Below are 17,643 nucleotides of genomic sequence, written 5' to 3' on the forward strand. Positions count from 1 at the left end.
CCCAAATATTACTGAAACATGATCACATTATGGAATGAAAAACAGACCAAAGTTTGAGTTTTAGATCCATCACTTATTAGCTATGTGATCTTTGTCTGACAAGGCTGTATTTTCCAAAGATGGCTGAAGCAATATCTTCCATCCCACATACTCTTCTAGAACCTTACCTCCCCCATTAGAAGGTAGAATCTAATTCCTCTCCCCTTGGATCTGAGTGGACTTGTGACTATTTCCACAAATAGAATGTGGTGGAAGTGATACTGCATGACGTCTGAGGTTAGGTTATAAAAAGATCATGCAGTTTCTGCCTGGTTCTTTTGAGAGACTCATGCTCATAAGCCAACCACCATGCTGTGAGGAAGCCCAGTCTATGGAATGGCCAAAGTGGAGAGGAACCAAGGCCTCTGACCCACAATCCTGACTGAGCTCCTAATCGACAGCTAACACCAGCTTACTAACCATGCGAGTGAGCTATTTTGCAAGTGGATCTTCCAGCCCCTAGTTGAGCTGCCCCAAATAATACCACTGAGAACAGAGGTGATCCATCCCTGTTGACTCCTTCCTGAATCGAAGATGATTTGAGGTAAAAAATAAAATATTGTTATTTTTTTAAACCACTAACTTTGGGGGTGGTTTGTTGCATAGTAATAGGTTATTGCAACACTTGGGACCCAGAAGTCCTACATTTCAGAATCTGTCCTATAGATATACAATCATCAGTATATAAGTAGATCTATAAGGATGTCTTTGTGCCTTGGCTGTAGGGGAATAAAACCTTGAAGCAGCCAGAACATCAGTCAATAGAAAAATGGTTGCATAAATTGTGTGTCCCTTCCACAGTGTAGACTGCAATTATTACAAAGAATCAATTAGATCTATATTAATTGCCTTAGAAAGAAGTCTGTGATGTATTGTTAAGGTAGAGAAGCAAGTTGTAGAGTAATTTATAATATCCAATTTTTGTAAAAATTAACAGCAATTAACCCCCTCTATACATGTGTATATGTGTTTATAGGAGTATGGAGAATTGTGTAGAAAGATACACACCGTGTTGATAACATTGGTTACTTTGGCAAGATGGAAGTGGGGCAGGCAGGGACCACGCTCATGCTGGTGCTACTAAAGAGGGAGAGTCTTGGAGTAAAAATATTAACATTGGATTTATAAATCTTCAGATTATTTCACCAGGTACAATAAGCATGTCTTGTTTTTGAAGTAAAAGAAATGCAATAAAGGGGGCTGGCCCCATGGCCGAGTAGTTAAGTTCGCGCGCTCTGCGGCAGGCGGCCCAGTGTTTCATTGATTCGAATCCTGGGCGCGGACATGGCACTACTCATCAAACCACGCTGAGGCAGCATCCCACATGCCACAACTAGAAGGACCCACAACGAAGAATATACAACTATGTACTGGGGGGCTTTGGGGAGAAAAAGGAAAAAAAATAAAATCTTTAAAAAAAAAAAAAGAAATGCAATAAAGGAAAAGAAACTTTCCTATTAAAATTAAAAAGAAAGGAAGGAAAGGCATGGAACTTGGGCTTTGGTAGATCTAGACTTGAATCCTGGATCTGCCGCATACTAGGTGACCTTGAGCAACCCACTCAACCTTCCTGGGCTTCTGTTTCCTCACCTGTAAAGGAAGAATAACAATACCTACTTTGTAGAATGGTTGTGAGGATTAAACGAGAACATCATTTTGTGTGAGTAACCCCAAAATAAACCTTAGCTCCAAAGATCCAGGCTTGGCTGACATCCCATTTGAAGAAACACAGTCCAGCAGACAAAAAAGAAATTAATATTTCAGGCTTTTATTCTGTCTTTCTCAAGGAAATGTCAAAAGGGAATCAGAGGGCAAGTGAAATGTTACAAAACTTCATCAAAATCCTCTCTCCTACCACTTCCCACTCAGTAACCTCCACACAGACGATGGTGATGATGATGATTCATGGATCCTTGACTATGTGCTGGGAACTTTCAAGATGTTTTATGTGCATTATCACATCCCAGGGTCAAAAATAGGTAAGCAGCAGAGGGCAAGAATTGTTATCCATGAGGTCTGGCTGCAGAACCAGCTTCTTAACCATACTGTCACTCAGTGACACACCAAAATTCACTCTCTACTTCCCAAATCCCCAGTGTTGCAAAATTTCTGCTCTTTTCCCATTTAGTTCATCCTTGTGTAAAAGTATGCTGCCTTCATTCCAGGCTGGAAGTGGTCCCTGGACTTCTCTTTCTGCTGTGGACCATGTGGGGCTGCTCCAGTGTGACTAGAAATCCCAGAGACTGGGTGCCCCTTCTCCTCCCTTGCCCTCCTAGGGGAAGCATAAGGAGTCTCCAGCATGGTCCTTCTCTCCCTGTGCCTCTTTTCTGTGAGAAATTATTGTGGAGAAGTTGGTGAACAAAATTTTACATCTCCTGCTGGGGTAAGTTGCAAAAATGGCTGCAAATTATTCCCTTCCCTGTATCTACACTCTTGCAATGTTTGTGGATCTTGTCTGGCCATGTGACTTGATTGGGTCAATGAGACAATAGCAATGATGACATAAGAGACTTCAGGAGAGGTGTCAAGATGGCAGTGTAGGTGGACTCACCTCCTCCCATGGACACAACAAATTCACAGCTACTCTGGGAACAATTACTCCTGAGAGAGAACTGAAAACTGAATAAAAAGAACCCCTGCAGCAAGGGATAGTCCTGAATGATGTGGAAGAGGCAGAAATTCCTTTCTGGAGAGAAAAAAAAAGCCACCTTCACAAGCTGCAGTGCTTCATGGCCAGCCAGGAGCAATCCTAAGGTATGGAGCCTTCCCTAGAGGAGTGGGGGATTGCTGAGTGGGGGAGCATAACCACTATAAGTGCCCTTTGGTCTCAGGACAACCAAGATCAGTCTCATAATATCTGGCTTTGCTAGCTACTAACAACAATGAGGAATACCCCCAGAAAAGCTATTGGACACAAGCAGAAAAAAATCCAGCTCTTAAAGGGCTCAGGCCAAAATTCACCCATTTTGGAAAGCAACCTAAAATCCCCAGAAAGAAAGGTTCACAGTCCTTTGGTGAAGAAACTCACCTGATAGGCTCTGGGAGCAACTTAGTGAGAAGCAAGACCTCTCCAGGGACTGAGACATTGGTGGCGACCATTATTGTGACCTAGTACAGGCGTGCTGACACAGATGCTGGCAGATGCCATTGGAGTTCTTCCCCTGGTCTGTTAGCCTAGCCCAGGGTCTGCCCCACCCACTAGAGCTCTGATTTAATCCAGCTCACCCAGGGCAGGCAGCCTACCCTAGGGACTGGACCCACCCAACAGCAAGCTCTCAGCCAACTTGTGGGCCTGCATAGGCTGGGTGCCTGGATCCTCTGTAGCCAGATATGTGGGTGCACCTTTGAGGGTGAGGGCATGCACTAGGAGCAGGTGGAGAGTGTGGGGCATTGGTGGAGTGTGTGGGGCCACTGCAGTGAGGTGACTGGGTCCACTTCAGGGGGTCAGGACACACACAGGGCAGGACTGTGTTGATGGTGTGTGTGGCCCTGTGGGTGGTGGGGTTTGTCAGCTGCAGAAGACTTGTTCTTCTCAAAGAGCCACATAGGGGATTGGCCCCCCCCCCTTCCAAAGCCTGAAACAACTGGGTGCTCCTGTGCCTGGGGCCAGCCCCACTCAATTGCAATCCTGAGAGAGCTGACAACAGCTTTGCAGGCTGGAGGCCTACAGCAATTGTAAGCCCCTGAGCCTAGCAACCAGCCACTCTGGGGGCCTACAAACTTAACAGAAAAACTGCAACAAGAGTGTGCTATTAGACCTTGTAGCCAACTGTACTGGGGCTCCCCACACCCAATAAAGTGACTAAAGGGTCCATAGCAGCCAGATGTGGCTGAGCATTACAACCAGCTGGCCAGGGGGACAGCCTAGACTCCCTGGGCACCTATAGCAAGAGCAACCCTGCCACAACAGGACACACATAGCCTACATGAGGGACACTCCTGGAATATTTGGAACTGGTGACAAGAGGGAAGCACACTGCTGGGCCTCATAAGGCATCTCTTCCATAAGGTCACCTCTCCAAGATCAGGAGACGTAGCTGACCTACCTAATACATAGATATAAGCACAGAGAAAGAGGCAAAATGAGGAGGCAAAGGAATATGTTCCAAGTAAGGGAACAGGACAAAACCCTAAAAGAAGAACTAAATGAAACAGAAATAAACAATCTACCTGACAGAGTTAAAACAAAAAGTTGTAAGGATGCTCACTGATCTTGAGTGAAGAATGGACAAACTCAGATCTTCAACAAAGAATTGGAAAATATGGAAAAGAACCAATCATAAATGAAGAATACAGTACTGGAAATGAAAAATTCACTAGAGGGACTCAATAGCAGAGTATATGATACAGAAGAAAGGATCAGTGAGCTGGATGAAAGACTAGAGGAAATCACCCAAGCTGAACAGATAAAAGAAAAAGAATGAGAACACTCTAAGGGACCTCTGGGACAACATCAAGCACACTAACATCCATATTATAGGTATCCCAGAAGGAGAAGAGAGAGACAAAGGGGCAGAGAATCTATTTGAAAAAATAATGGCTGAAAACTTTCCTAACCTAAGGAAGGAAACAGATATCCAGGTACAGGAGGCACAGAGAGCACCAAACAAGATAAACCCAAAGAGGCGCACACCAAGACACATTATAAGTAAAATGTTGAGAACTAAAGATAAAAAGAGAATCCTAAAAGCAGCAAGAGAAAGGCAACAAATGACATACAAAGGAAACCCCATAAAGCTATATGCTGACTTCTCAGCTGAAACCTTACAGGCTAGAAGGGAGTGGCACAATATATTTAAAGTGCTGAAAGGGAAAAAACCTACGGCCAAGAATACTCTACCCAGCAAGGTTATCATTCAGAATGGAAGGAGAGAGAAAGAGTTTCCAAGACAAGCAAAAATTAAAGGAGTATATAACCAAGAAACCAGTTTTACAAGAAATGCTAAAGGAATTTATTTAAGTAGGAAAGAGAAGACCACAAATAGGAATAAGAAAATTATCCCCCCAAAAGGCAATAAAATCACTGGTAAAGGCAAAAATACAGTAAAGGTAGCAGATCACCCATCTATGAAGACAATGTGAAGGTCAAAAGACAAAAGTACCAAAATAACCTATTTCCATGATAAGAAGGTAATGGATAAACACACAAAAAAAGAGGTTAGATATGATATCAAAAACATAAAATGTGGGAGGAGAGGAGTAAAAGAGTAGAGCTTTGAGAAAGAGGTCAAAATAAAGACCACCATCAACTTAATATAGATTGCTATATACATAGGTTATTATACATGAACCTCATGGTAATCACAAACCAGACACCTATATTGAATACACAAAAAATTAATAGAAAGGAACTCAAACATAATACTAAAGAAAGTCATCAAACCACGAGGGAAGAGAGCTAGAAAAGAAGGAAGGAAAAGAGAAGAACTACTAAAACACCTAGAAAAAAGTAACAAAATGGCAATAGGTACATACTCATCAACAGCTACTTTAAGTGTCAATGAACTAAATGCTCCAGTCAAAAGGCATAATGTGGCTGATTGGATAAAAAAACAAGACCTATATTTATGTTGCATAAAGAGACACACTTCAGACCTAAAGACACTCACAAACTGAAAGTGAAGGGATGGAAAAAAATACTCCATGAGAATGGCAATGAAAAGAAAGCTGGGGTAGCGATACTTGCATCAGACAAAATAGACTTTAAAACAAAAACTGTAACAAGAGACAAGGGCACTGCATAGTGATAAAGGGAACAATCCAACAAGAGGATATAACACTTTTAAATATCTATGCACCCAACATAGGAGAACCTAGATATATAAAGCAATTATTAACAGACATAAAAGGAGAAATAGACAGTAACATAATAATAGTAGGGGACGTTAACACTCCACTTAAACCAATGGATAGATTATTCAAACAGATGATCAATAAGGAAACATTGGCCTTAAATAACACATTAGACCAGATGGACTTAGTAGATATATGCAGAACATTCCATCCAAAAATCACACAATACACATTCTTTTCAAATGCACATGGAACATTCTCCAGGATCACATATGAAGCCACAAACAAGTCTCAATAAATTTAAGAAGAATGAAATAATACCAAGCGTCTTTTCTGACCACAAAGGTATGAAACTAGAAATCAACTACAGGAAGAAAATCAGAAAAGCCAAAAATATGTGGAAATTAAACAAAATGCTACTGAACAACAATTGAGTCAAAAGACAAATCAAAAAAATACCTGGAGACAAATGAAAATGAAAATGTGACATGCCAAAATTTATGGGATACAGCAAAAGTGGCTCTAAGAGGGAATTTTATAGTGATACAGGCCTACCCCAACAAACAAGAAAAATCTCAAATAAACAATCTAAAAGTGCCCCTAAAGGAACTGGAAAAAGAATAATAAAGTGCAAAATCAGTAGAAGGATGGAAATAATAAAAATCAGAGCAGAAATAAATGAAATAGAGACGGAAAAAAAATAGAAAAAATCAATGAAACCAACAGCTGGTTCTTTGAAAGGATAAACAAAATTGACAAACCTTTAGCCAGACTCACCAAGAAAAAAAAAGAAGGCTCAAATAAATAAAATCAGAAATGAAAGAGGAGAAATTATGACATCTCAGAAATACAAAAGAGTATAAGAGAATACTTTGAAAAGCTATATGCCAACACACTGGATAACCTAGAAGAAATGGGTAAATTCTTAAAATCATACAACCTTCCAAAACTGAATCAAGAAGAAATAGCGAGTTTGAATAGACCAATCACCAGTAAGGAGATGAAAACAGTAATCAAAAACTTCCCAAAAAAAGAGAAGTCCAGAACCAGACGGCTTCCCTGGTAAATTCTACCAAACATTCAAAGAGGACTTAATACCTATCCTTCTCAAACTCTTCCAAAAAATTGAAGAGGAGGGGAAGCTTCCTAACTCATTCTACGAAGCCAATGTTATCCTGATATCAAAACCAGACAAGGACAACACAAAAAAAGAAAATTACAGGCCAATGTCACTGGTGAACATCGATGCAAAAATGCTCAACAGAATACTAGCAAATCGAATACAACAATGCATTAAAAAGGTCATACACCAGCATCAAGTGGGATTTATTCCAGGGGTGCAGGGAAGGTTCAACATCCCCAAATCAATCAATGTTAACATCACGTTAACAAAATGAAGAATAAAAATCACATGATCATCTCAATAGATGCAGAGAAAGCATTTGACAAGATACAGCATCCATTTATGATAAAAACTCTGAATAAAATGAGTATGGAAGGAAAATACCTCAACATAATGAAGGCCATATATGACAAGCTCACAGTTATTATCATTCTCAATGGAGAAAAACTGAAAGCTATCCCTCTAAGAACAGGAACCCAGCAAGAATGCCCACTTTCACTACTCTTATTTAACATAGTATTGGAAGTCCTAGCCAGAGCAATCAGGCAAGAAAAAGAAATAAAACGGATCCAAATGGGACAGGAAGAAGTGAAACTGTCACTATTTGCAGATGACATGATTTTGTATATAAAAAACCCTAAAGAATCCACCAAAAAACTTTTAGAAATAATAAATGAGTACAGTCAAGTTGCAGGATACAAAATCAACATACAAAAATCAGTTGTGTTTCTATACACTAACAACAAAGTAGCAGAAAGAGAAATTAAGAGTACCATCCCATTTACAATTGCAACAAAAAGAATAAAATACCTAAGAATAAACTTAACCAAAGAGGTGAAAGATCTGTACCCTGAAAACTATAAAATGTTCTTGAAAGGAATTGAAGAAGACACAAAGAAATGGAAAGATATGCCGTGTTTTTGGATTGGAAGAATTAGCATAGTTAAAATGTCCATACTTCCTAAAGCAATCTACAGATTCAGTGCAATCCCTATCAAAGTTCCAACAACATTTTTCACAGAAATAGAACAAAGAATCCTAAAATTTACATGGAACAACAAAAGACCCCGAGTAGCCAAAGGAACCCTGAGAAAAAACAAAGCTGGAGGTATCACGCTCCCTGAATTCAAAATATGCTACAAAGCCATAGTAACCAAAACAGCATGGTACTGGAAGAAAAACAGACACACAGGTCAATGGAAGAGAATCGAGAGCCCAGAAATAAACCCACACATCTATGGACAGCTAATTTTTGACAAGGGAGCCAAGAACATATGATGGAGAAAGGAAAGTCTCTTCAATAAATGGTGTTGGGAAAACTGGACAGCCACGTGCAAAAGAATAGAAAGTAGACCATTATCTTACACTGTGCAGAAAATTGAGCTCAAAATATATTAAAGACTTGAATGTAAGACCCGAAACCATGAAACTTCTAGAAGAAAACATAGGCAGAATGCTCTTTGACATTGGTCTTAGCAGCATATTTTCAAGTACCATGTCTGACCAGACAAGGGAAACAATAAAAAAATTTAAAAATGGGACTACATCAAACTAAAAATGTTCTGCACAGCAAAGGAAACCATCAACAAGGAAAAAGACAACCTAACAATTGGGAGAAGATATTTGCAAACCGTATATCTGATAAGGGGTTAATATCCAAAATATACAAAGGACTCATACATCTCAACAACAAAAAAACTAACAATCCGATTAAAAAATGGGCAAAAGATCTGAACAGACGTTTCTCCAAAGAAGATATACAGATGGCTAACAGGCATGTGAAAGGATATTCAACATCATTAACTATCAAGGAATTGCAAATCAAAACTACAATGAGCTATCAACTCACTCCCTTCAGCATGGCTATAATTAAGACAGGAAACAAGTGTTGGAGAGGGTGTGGAGAGAAGGGAACTTGCATACACTGCTGGTGGGAGTGCAAACTGCTGCAGCCACTATGGAAAACAGTATGGAGATTCCTCAAAAAATTAAAAATAGAATTACCATATGATCCAGCTATTCCACTGCTGGGTATTTATCCAAAGAACACAAAAACATGAATGTATAAAGATATATGCAGCCCTATGTTCATTGCAGCATTATTCACAATAGCTAAGACTTGGAAGCAACCTAGGTGCCCATCAAGGGACGAATGGATAAAGAAGATGTGGTATATATATGCAATGGAATACTACTCAGCCATAAAAAATGATGAAATCTGGCCGTTTGTGACAACCTGGATGGACTTTGAGGGCATTATGCTAAGCGAAATAAGTCAGAGGGAGAAAGTCAAATACCGTATGATCTCACTCATAAGTAGAAGATAAAAGCAACAACAACAAACAATTGCATAGAGACAGAGATTGGATTGGTGGTTACCAGAGGGGAAGGGGGCTGGGGGAAGGAGTGATTGGGCACATGTGTATGGTGATGGATTGTAATTAGTCTTTGGGTGGTGTACATCATGTAATCTACACAGGAATTGAAATATAATGATGTACAACTGAAATTTATATAATGTTATAAACCAATGTTACCTCAATAGAAAAAAAAGAGAGAGACTTCAAAAGTGCCTGCTTAATGGGGCTTGCTGGTCCAGGCGCCTTCCATGATATGATCAGAGACCATGTAGGGGAGAACCAAGGTGCCTGAGCTGACTGTTGGCCGGTCTTCTGCTGATCTGGCAGCTGGCTGATGAGGCAGGAGCAAGCCCAGCAATCAGCTGAGGCTGGCATAGATCACAAAAACTGGCCAGCTGAATGAAATTCAAATTGCCACCTTGAAGATTCATGAACTGAATAGTTGTTGATCTACAGTCAGTTTTGTGTGAAGCAATCAGGGCATAATAGCTACTCCATAAATATGGGTTTCTTTCTTCCCCTCGTACCCATAATCATTCTCTCTCTTAACCTAATAAAGGCAGGTAAAGCTACAAGTTAAACCAGCTCAAGTGGACCTATGGCTTTTTGTTCATGGCGGGTATCATCTCCTTGGCCAGCACAGGTCATGCTTTGATTGACTGGCTCTTTGCGTCTGTGGCAGAGCATATTTTCCACAAATGGTCATAATTTTCCAGTCCCACATGCTCTCCCAGAACCTTGCCACCCTACCCCCTATCAGGAGGTGAAGTCTATGTTGCCTCCCCTTGAACATGAGGTGGGCCTTTGTGACAATATTAGTTGTGACTGATATGTGACTTCCAAGGCTAGGTCATAAGAGGCAATACAGCTTCTGCCTGGCTCATGTGTGGTTTCTTTCTCCTCCTCCTTTCCTCCTCCCTCCCTCCCTCCCCAGGTACTGTTGGAATCCTGAGCCACCATATAAGGAGTCTGGCTACTCTGTGGCTGCCATGTTGGAAAAGCCACAGGGAGAGACCACACAGAGATAGAAAGGTGCTATTTGAGTCTTCCTAGCCCAGGCACTAGACATCTGACTGAATAAGCCTGCAAGATAACCTCAGTCCTAGTCTCGAAGTGTAACCTCATGAACAACTCTTATAATCACCTCTTTTGGAGCAACAGGCAACTTTTCCATGAGTGTCTGGCGTAGTCACCATGTAGTGTGCTGTTGACACTTTTTTTCTTACATACGCAATCCACAGTTGAGAACTCAAGGCTAGTGCTGGCCAAGGGTACAGTGAGCATGAGGACCAGTCAGTCATTATTGGACAACATATAGTCAGAACAGAGACAGAAAATTAGGAAGGGAATGCTGGATTAGTGAAAATCTGAAATATGATTATTTTGTTAATTTTTAAATGTACCTTTGAAATAGTGTCACTAACAAAGATGTAGCACAGTGATTGGCATCCTCAAGGCATTCAATGTTAAATAATAATAGCTAACACTGAGTGCTTACTGTGTACCAGGGGCTATTCTAAGAGTGTTCCATGTATTAAATAATTTAATAATCACAACACCATCATACAGGAAGTACTATTCTTACTTCATTTGTAAAAACATACCAAAGATCACACAAGTGATAAATGGTAGAATTGGAATTTGAACCTGGCAGACAGGCTCCAGAGTCCATGATTTTAATCACCAAACTATGCTATTTCTTTTTTTCTTTTCTTTTTTTTTTTTAAAGATTTTATTTTTTCCTTTTTCTCCCCAAAGCCCCCCGGTACATAGTTGTATATTCTTCGTTGTCGGTCCTTCTAGTTGTGGCATGTGGGACACTGCCTCAGCGTGGTTTGATGAGCAGTGCCATGTCCGCACCCAGGATTCGAACCAATGAAACACTGGGCCGCCTGCAGCGGAGCGCGCGAACTTAACCGCTCGGCCACGGGGCCAGCCCCTAAACTATGCTATTTTTCACTAATAATAAGAATTATTTTTTAAGATTGGCTCTGAGCTAACATCTGTTGCCAATCTTTTTTTCCCTTCCTCTCCCCAAGCCCCCCAGTACATAGTTGTATATTCTAGTTGTAGGTCCTTCTGGCTGTGCTATGTGGGACACCACCTCAGCACTGTATAGGTTCACGCCCAGGATCCGAACCAGCGAAAGCCTGGGCTACCGAAGCGGAGCATGAACTTACCACTCGGCAAAGGGGCTGGCCCCTCAATAACTATTAAACAAACAAGTGTTTCCAAATTAACTTCTAAGAAAAAGAACATTTTAAATAAATGGTTTATAAGCAAATATTGACATCTTGGGAAACTATAATGGGGATTCTGAGTAAAAATGTTGAAAATAATTTCTGAATAGAAAAAAATTTTAATCCTATTCACAAAATTTTGCATATAAGAATTATGAATCAAATATTCTATTCTGTGTACAACCAGATGCTGGATTTATGTTTTATCCACTTTTTTTAATATATGAGGAAAACCTTATGTACCTATTAATAATTAACAATAAAACTAGTATAAAATATGAGTAAATTATACACTTATTAAAAACTCCTCAATAAAATTTTTGGAATAAGCATATGAATAGTAAAGCAATACCAGTGACCTGAACTTTATTAGACGTATGGATCAAATAAACTTTGGTTTCAAGCCAGCATATGTGCTGTAAGGAAGCTTTCCCTCCAAAATAGTTCCAGAATCTAACCCCTTCTCATGACCACCACTGATACCTCCCTAGTCTAAGCCAGCATCTTCTCTCACCTGGATTTTTCAGTAGCCTCCTAACCAGCTTCCTGCTCCCACTCTTGGCATCCTACAATCCGTCCTCCATGCAGCCAGAGTGACCTTTAAAAGATAGAAATCAGATGGTGTCACTCTTCTGCTTAAAATCCTCCAGTGGTTTGTTGTTGCACTTTGCCCACCTCTCTGACTTTACCTCTGGCCGCATTCTCCCTCTCTCACTGGGCTCCAGCCACACTGGCTTTTATTCTCTCTCTTGAAAACACATCTTCAGGCTTTGACTTGCAATTTCCTCTGCCCTTGGGTCTTTACCTAACTGGCTCCTTCCTCTCATTTGGGTATCAGCAAAAATATCACCTCTTTAGAGAGGTCTTCTCTTGACTATCTTTTCCAAATTTGTCACCCAGAGTCCTCCATCACCTCACCCTGTTTGTTTCCTTTATTGTACACGTCATGATTTGTATTATCTTGGTCTTTTATTTGTTCTCCTTTACTTTCTGTCTCCCCCTATGTTAGTTAGTCTCCCCCTTTAACTGTTTTATTATGAAACAAACTACCCCAAAACTCAGTGACATAAATCATCACTTACTTAATTACTCACAATTTTGTAGGATGACAATATGGCCTAAGCTCAGCTGGGTAGCTCTGCTTGGGCCAGGCCTGGCTGATTTTGGCTGGGCCTGCTCTTGTGTCTGCTGTCAGCTGATGGGTCAGCTGGGACTGGCTGGCTTATAAGGGCCTTCATTGGGAAAGCTGGAGCACAGGGGCTTTCTCCACATGCTCTCTCATCCTCTAGCAGGTTAGCCCAGGCTTGTTCACATGGTATCCCAAGAGCTTAAGAGTGGAAGTGTCAAGGCTTCTTGAGGTCTAAGATAGAAATCGACACAGCATCAATTCTGTTGCATTCCATTGGTCAAACAAGTCACAAGGCTAGCCCGGATTCAAGGGGTGTGGAAATAGACGCCACCTCTTGATGAGAGGAGCTGCAAAGTATGGTGGCCATTATTGGATTTTACCACACCCCCATTGGATTGTAGCTCCATGGGAGTGGGACCTTGGCCCTGCGCCATGGACTGGGGTTTGGAAACTACTGCTCAAAAGCCCAGGACTATGCTACATTCTGGTCAATCCCATATTCAGTCCTCACTTTGATTTAAGTTATTCAAGATGTGGCAATTCTGCCTTTCACATTAACCCACTCTGGAATGCAACCACCAACTGAGAAACTGTCGCTTTAGAGAAAAATTACCCAAGCTGGAATGGCAGGAGGGGAGGGGGTAACATGAGAAACTTCAAATTAAAGAGTGAGGCCGAAAATCTGTCAAGTTCTGTAAGATAAAAATCTTCTTGAAAGGGCACATCTGCCAAGACTGCATTTTCACAGGCAGTCTTGACTGGAAACAAGGTCAGCACGAAGCTAGTGTCCTCCCTCCCAGCCAGGCCCAGGGCAAGAGTGGAGGGATTGTGACTAGAACTAAATTGACCCCAAAAAGCTGGTGCTCTGTATCCTATCTTAAAAACAAACAAACAAGAAACACAAAAAAACCCTCTTAAGTTGGGGAGAGATGCTGGCAAGGGCAACCTCATCCCTGCTGTGGACTTGGAATTAGGCTACATGGAGTTTTCCCTTCCTCTTGTCTGAAATGTTTCGAAGTTGACTCCATTGAAATATATTCTGTATTTCAGAAGTAAGTCATTAAATTAGTCCACCCATCAATAAGTGTTTAGAACTGACCTACTCTGTTTGCAGCACTGTGCTGAATATCTTGGGGACACCAAAGAAGTGGGAGGTTCTGCCTTCAGAGAACTTACTAGGGCCACACAGGCCCTGAAGGCACTGACAGTGGTCCTGTGTGCTGGCAGCACTCCCCACAGCTGGAGCAAAGATGCTTTCCTCGAGGGAGGACTTGGGGCGAGCAGCTCCATGCTGTCACAATTCTAATTCATGGAGCAACTCCAATGTGCAGGCATTCTGCTAAGTGCTTTATGCTATCGTGCAATGGAATCTTTACAACTCTCTCTTGAGGTACTATTACTATCACTGTTTTATCAATGGAACCTGAAACCCAAAGTTACAGGACTAAGAAGTGGCCAAGCTGGGAGTTCAACCCATGGTTGTCTAACCCCAAGCTAGAACACTATCCTGGCTGCCCAGTCTAAGATTATCAATAATAAACATAAACTAACATTTGTTCTTACAATGTGCCAGGCTTTACATGTATTATTTGACTTAATTCCTACCGTAACTTTAGGAGATATTTACTGTTATTAAGTCCATTTCACAGATAGGGAAACTGAGGCACAGAGAGATTACGTTCTAAAGGGTCAGGGTGGTCCTGGGTTTCCTCATAATTTCATGAGCTGATGGTGACCCTCCTGTATCTCCTTGTTCTGAGTGCTGATCTGGTTCAGTGGTAGGAGAGCCACCACCCATCTACCCACCCACGAGTACCTTCAAAACACATTCAAATGGGAATCCTGGCTCCTTTCCAAAAAACCTTCCCACTGACCCTGATCCCATTCGGAGTGGGCCTGTCATGAATTCCCTTCCTCCTGCTGCCCTAAATCTCCTCCCTGCTGGAATCCTTACAAGTCTTCCCTTTTGCTCCATTCTTATTGGAGGATGGCTCTGTGGATACCCCTTCCCTCCCTCTTTGTCCGTCATGCTGTCCCCTCCTAAGCAGGCTGCTGGGCCCAGGGCACACCGCCAAGGAGAGGGAAAGAGATTTTAGAATCCAGGCTGCTGAAGGGGCCCTCCTTAGAAGCTCCTGAGGAAAGATCTTGAGCAGCTGACACAGAAGAATGTGCCCTGGATCCAGCAGCCTCCTGTCGGCTTTATTTCAGGCAAATGAAAGCTGACTGCAGAAGAAGGGGGCCAAAGAAACGCAGCCCTTCACACTTCTTGGACATAACACCCAGCTTTTATCTTAAAAGAGTCCAGCTGGAGAGGCTCCAGAAGTAACTGCAATTAACCTTCTCGTTCTACATAGGAGAGGACTGAAGCTCAGAGAGGTCATGACTAGTACAAGGTCACAAAGCCCTTTAGTGACAGAGCCAAGCCTAGAGCACCCATACCCAAATCACTGTCCTTTCTGACCACCTTGCAGCAGGTTTTCCAGCCTTCAGTCCTTTGGGGACTATCTTCACAATTTTTGCCATATCTATGTGCCATTGCTTAAGATTTCCTTTAAATTGACTAATGTTTTAAACAAATCAAATTTATTGAAAAGGCGACCTTCAAATTGCTAGTTTGTTCTCATTTTACATTGTGCTAATAAATATATCAAATATAAAATTAAGTTATTTTGCACCACCCTGGCAGTATGCCTTCCACCTTTTTAGAAACAGGGCCTTAGAAATAATGATGAGAAAGAGCTCTGAGTTCAAGTTTCTCCTCTATGACTTACCAGCTACAGTGTCACGGGCAAGTCACTTCCCCTTTCTGAGTCTCAGTTTTCTCATCTGTGAAATGAGAGTGAATACTAAGCTCCAACTCTGCATTCCTTAGAGAGTTGTTATGAGACTCAAACACAGGAGTATACTTGAAAGAGCTTTATTCATTCAAACAAGCTAAACCAATGGAAGTATTCATTATTACTCTACTTTTGAGATTTATGATTTTCCCATTTACAGTAGAAATATTTCTTTAGTTGATCATCTTCAAAGAGATGTGGAGATCTCCTACTGCTGGTTCCATCCTTTTCCTGATAGAGTGTCTCTGATAAAATTCCTTATTGTGGCATGCTTATATGTCCTGTGGGGTCTCTACTCCTCGGTACTCAAAGACATCCCCAGGCAGGTGATGAGTGAAGGTTTATTTTCACACAGCTTGGTGAAAAGACTTTCCTAAACAGAGTTTGTCTCCAAAGTCAGAAAGGAAAATCTCCTAGGAAAGGCTCAGCTGATATTGCTCTGGACAGGGAAGGAAAAATGCCAACCTCCAGCTAAGAAATCTGATTTGAACTTTTGGTTGTAAAGTGAAAGGAAGAGCCCTGCTCAGAGCTTCAGGGTCAAGGAGATAGTGAATGGATGGCTTTGTTAGTTTGCAGCCCTTGCTCTGGAACCAGGGGTAAATTTCACCAGAGATAACTAATTTTCTAATTTTTTTTTCTTATCTAGTCTCTGTATTTAAAAATCTCAAGGATTTAAAATTGGTTGAAGACAGGGATGTGTGTGTGTGTGTTGGCGTGTATGCTTACCATTTATAGCATTTAGTGCTGGGTGCTAGTCCAGAGTTTTACAAATACTAACTCATTTAATCCTGAAGCAGGTACTTTTAGTAGCCTCATTTTATAGATGAGGAAACAGGCACAGAGAAATTAAGTGGCTTGCCCAAGGTCACACAGCTAGTATTGGGCACATCTGGGATTTGAAGCCAGACAATTTGGCCTCAGAACTCCTGCTCTTAACTACTATACTATGTTATGGAATATAAACGTACTGAACATCTAATTTCTAACATCTTTCAAGGTCTAGTTTTAAAGGTTCTTGCTGCCTGGGGCCTCCCCTGAGCTCGTACAAGAGAAACCTTCTCTTAACTCCAATTGTACTTTCTCTATACCTCTTGAAAGGCACATACCACTTTCTAGCTTGCATTAGAATGACTTTTATGTCTTATCTTCCTGTATGTGTATAGTGCTCTTCACCAAATATTTCTGGCTCTCCACCTCTAAGCTTATGGTAGAATTGCATTTCCTAACCCCTTTGTGGTGGAGTGGGGTCATGTGACTTGTTCTGGTCAATGATTTGTGAGCAGAATGTATGTGAGTCACTTCTGGGTTGACCAATGAATCTTCTGTGAAAAATTCTCTGGACTTCTCCTTCGCTCTGGCATAGTCACAGGCAACATCTAAGACAGCGGCTGATTTATCTGCCTGAGTCCCTGAGAGGCCATGAAGGGCAGAGTCCTCCTGTCAACCAATAATGGGTTTATACTATGAGCAAGATTTTACATCTTTTTTATTGTAAGAGATTGTTGTTGAGATATCGGGGCTGTTTTTTACTACAGCAAAACCTAACCTATCCTGACTGATGTAGTTTAGTTGGTCTCCAGTTTTAGTTATTAGTGTGCAATATGAGAGATGGGCAATATCTTAAGAACTAGAAAGTTTGGCTTTTGGAACAGAAAATTTTCCCCAGGGATGGGGTTGTCCTTAAAATGCATATGTAAAAATCTTCCAGATTTGAAAGGAAGAATTAAACTTGTTTCTACTTACAGACGACATCATTGCCTATGTAGAAAGTCCCAAAGAATCTACAAAAAAAGCTCCTAGAGCTAATAAGTGAGTTATTAAGGTCACAGGATGCAAGGCAAATATACAATAATTCAGTCTATTTCTATATATTAATAATACACAATTGGAATTCAAAATTTAAAAACAGGACTATTTACAACAGCATCAAGAAAAAGTGAAACATTTAAGTGTAAGTCTGACAAAGTATCTGCAGGATCTGTATGCTGAAAGCTACCACACACTGAAGAAATAAATCAAAGAAGATCTAAATAAATGGGAAGATATATCATGTTCATGGATCGGAAAACTCTATAGATGTCAGTTCTCCACAAATTGATATATAGATTCAATGTAATCCCAA

The sequence above is a fragment of the Equus przewalskii genome, chromosome X (assembly GCF_037783145.1).
Source record: "Equus przewalskii isolate Varuska chromosome X, EquPr2, whole genome shotgun sequence".
In the NCBI taxonomy this organism is placed as follows: domain Eukaryota; kingdom Metazoa; phylum Chordata; class Mammalia; order Perissodactyla; family Equidae; genus Equus; species Equus przewalskii.